Source organism: Citrus clementina, unplaced genomic scaffold (genome assembly GCF_000493195.1).
Source record: "Citrus clementina cultivar Clemenules unplaced genomic scaffold, Citrus_clementina_v1.0 scaffold_2, whole genome shotgun sequence".
NCBI classification, from domain to species: Eukaryota; Viridiplantae; Streptophyta; class Magnoliopsida; order Sapindales; family Rutaceae; genus Citrus; species Citrus x clementina.
This window is the reverse complement of record NW_006262688.1, coordinates 4,921,193-4,925,394: the sequence shown is the minus strand read 5'-3', so window position 1 is coordinate 4,925,394 and position 4,202 is coordinate 4,921,193.

The window sequence follows — 4,202 nt, the reverse complement described above, 5'->3', positions numbered from 1 at the left end:
GTCATCCCCTACCTGCATAATATTATAGCTTCATTAAAATAAATTCGGCGCTAGAGATTAAGTGCTTTAGGTTTTGAACAGTGCCTATTTTCCAAGAGACAATGGTAATGAATAATTCTAGCGCACTAAGAGGTTATTGTACAAAAAAGTTCCATTGTCTCTAAACTTTATGGAAATTGGATAAATGACATTGATGATATATGACATTGACAAAGGAGGTATTGAAGTTTGTCTTCTTATTCTTCTATCCTTATTTCTCTTAAATTATTCCTAGCCATTTTCTTGAAGTGAAGAAGAATGTCAATTCATAGAATTGTATGAGAGGCATTTTTATCCACAAATTTGACTGCTAAAATTTTGTAACTGATGTATTTAATTTCTTATTAGGTACAGTAGCTAATTAAAAGTATAATTGTTGTCGTTAAACCTTTTATTTCATTCTTAAATTAAATTCAAAATGTAAATGCGGCTTCATTAACCACATATTAAATTCGAGATTTAATCTCATATTAAAATATAAATTTAATTGCCTATTATAAATTCTGAATTACTTGGCAATTACAAGTGATATATTCTGGAATTAATTTCGTAATTAATTTTAAATTTAACTAGCTACTACAATTTTTTGTAACTCCAACTCTTAGTCAATGCAATTAATGGTGTAATTTGTGCATTGTTATTCACCCAAGCATCATTTTAAGTATAAAAGTACATATTATTACCTCTCACTTATACAAAGTAGGTCCACTCAAAATTATGCTTTAAAATAGTAATTTATTATGATACTTTTCCAACCGTATTTGTATGTCAAATCATTTTATCATTTTACACTCAAAACCCAATATAGAGATCTGGGAAAATTAGCTTACTTACACGTTGTACACTTAAAGTAAAATAATAAAAAAATTATAAGTACAATATAACGTTGATAGTGTGTAGTTTATGTAATATTTAATCAAAAACACAATAAACTAGTTAGAGTTGGCAAAACGAATAAACGAGTCATATTCAAATCAAATTGTAAACGAATTGGGTCAAAATTTTGCTGATTCGAATTCGATTCATTCATTAAACAAATAGAAATCTTAGGATTCGGATTCAATTCATTTATTAAACAAATATTCGATTCGATTCGATTCGATTCGTTTAATTCATTTAGTAGAATTAATAAACGAATCAAATCGAATCTGGATTCCTTTACAATTTGTTTATCCGATAAGGAATAAATTGAATATGAATTTATTTACAAAAATATAATTAATAAACAAAAATTAAACAAAATAAAATATAAAAAGAGCATAAATTTAACATCCTACAAAATACAAACTTATTATCATTTATAATTATTATATTAGCCTTCAAACTTTAAGGTTTTTTCATACTAAGTATAAATAAATAATTTAATTAAATTAATTTAAACGAATGGATTATATTCGATTCGTTTATAACTCATTTACTAAACGAATCCTTAACAAATAAATGAATCAATGTTCTAAAACCCATATTAGATCCATTTAATTAATGAATTGAATAGAATTCACTTATTTATTAAACGAAACAATTTTTTCAAATCCAAACTCATTTAATTTGCATCGAATCAAATAGAGTAAACAAATCCTAACCCAAATTGCCACTCCTAAAACTAGTTATACAATATTCTTAATGGCACCAAAATCGGATTATTTTTTACTTCGTCAGAGGAGACAGTCCCTTAATTGGGTCGGATAAGTTGATGGTTCACATTTTCATCTCTTCCCATCATTTTTGTATTGCTGCCATGGATTGAAATTTCTTACTTCGTTTGGGCATCCACGCATGTAATTACTACTTCTAAAAGATCCTTATAACCATTTTTAATTTAGCAATGTAAGGAACCCTGAATCTGTGACATCAAGTTAATATGTTATTAATATATGTTAAAGTATGTTTGACTTGATGCGACTTCTACAGAAAATCGTCACATTAGTTCAGGTTAATATTATAAACTTTTATTGCCTTCTTGTATTCGGCTTTCGGGTAGCTTATTCCGTTTGGCAAACCGACTTGAAAAGAGTTTTCAGCTGCACATTGGGTAACATTAAAAAGAAAGGCAAAGAAAAAGTGTTAATTAAGCGTAACTATCGCCTTCATGTTCGTTAATACAAATTTAAACAACGGATGTGTTCGATCAACTTACAAAACAACTATTGATAAATTGAAATTCACAAAAATTTGATACAAGTCAAGGATTAACGATGCCAAATTGGTTATTATTTGATTCATTTCTTTGAAATCTTGACATCATGAAGAGCAAAGCACCCCTATAATCACTGGAGAGCGGATATAACTTTTCTCATATCATGTCAAAATCCTCATCTGTCTATTTGATTATGTTCTAATAATTCTGTTTGTTTACTTAGAAAACAGAGTGAAAATTTATTGATTGAGAGAAATTAGAAACCAAAAAATATTCATTCTACATAATGTAATTTGAGATTACAATGTTGTTCATATGGTTGTGTGTAAAATCTTCTGAAAGCAACAAACTCATGTGCTCACATCCACTTATACATAACAAACTTCTAGAGGGAAACTATAGCTCTTAACAATATGCAAAATGACCTTCCAATGTGCATGGATATTTAGCAATGATATAATGACAGCTCAGCTATGATGAATCGGCACTTAATTCTTAACATTCCCCTGTAAGCTCAAGGTCTTGAACAGACATTGAGCTTAGTTCTCATATAAGCAAAATGATCAAAACTAAGAGGCTTTGTAAGCACATCAGTTAATTGATCAGATCTGGATACATGTTCAATGACCAATTCCTTATTGGCAACGTGTTCCCTAACAAAATGAAGATCCAATTCTATATGTTTAGTTCTAGAATGATATTTAAGATTGTTGTCTAAAGCTTCTGCACTTTTATTACCACAATGAAGAACATGAGGCTTGTTGGGTGATACTTTGAGTTCCTTCAATAGATAATTGGTCCACAAAATTTTAGATGTGGCTAATGTTAAAGCTCTATATTCGGATTCAACAGTTGATCTAGAGACAGTATTTTGTTTCTTAGATGATCATGACACAAGATTAGTTCCAAGATCAACACAATATCCTCCAATAGATCTTCTGTCATTTAGATCAAACCCCCAATCTGCATCAAAATAGGCTGTCAAGGTTAGAGAACCTGAGTTGAAGAACTGAAGTCCAAAATGTGCTATACTTCGCATATATCTCAACACTCTTTTATAGGCCTGCCAGTATAAAGTAGTTGGAGCAACCAAAAATTGGCTTAACTTATTGACTGTAAATGCAATATCTGGACTGATCAGTGTTAAATATTGTAGAGAACCATCAATGCTTTTGTAAAGTGAATGATTTTTAAACAAACAACCTTTATTTTTTTGCAATTTATTAGCAACACATATAGGTGTGTTACAACCTTTACTGTCAAGTATGTGAGCTTTCCTTAAGATATCACTAACAAACTTAGTTTGAGATATATGTAAGCCATCAATAGATGGAGTCACTTCCAATCCAAGAAAATAATTGAAATCCCCCAAGTCTTTGAGAGCAAATTCTTATCCAAGCTAATTAATAACCCATGTTATCTGAGCATTGCTTGAACCTGTTATTAGAATATCATCCACATAGACAAGAATGATTAAAATATCACATCTAATATGCTTGAAAAATAATGAAGTATCTGACTTGGAAGACCTGAATCCTTACTAAATTAGAGATCCTTTTAATATGTCATACCAAGCCCTAGGGGCTTGTTTAAGGTCATAAATGGCTTTATTCAACTTGCAGATATGATTGAGAAATTGAGGATTAATAAAGCCTTCTAGCTGAAGCATGAGCACATATTCAATATGTAAGCCATTGAGAAAAGCATTGTCGACATCTAATTGCTATAGACCAATAATTCATGACTGCTAAGTTGAGAACAACTGGAACAATGCAAGGTTTTACAACAGGACTGAATGTCTCAAAGAAATCTACTCCAAAAGTTTGATGAAGCCCTTTTACAACTAGTCGAGCTTTATACTTTGAAATGCCGTCATCTGGGTTGTATTTAACTTGAAAAATCCACTTATTTCCAACAAGTTTGGTGGCTATCTCAACTGAAACCAATGTCCAAGTACCATTTCTCTACAAAGCATTATACTTATCTTGCATAGCCATATGCCACTTCTTGTCAGCTAAAGCAATTT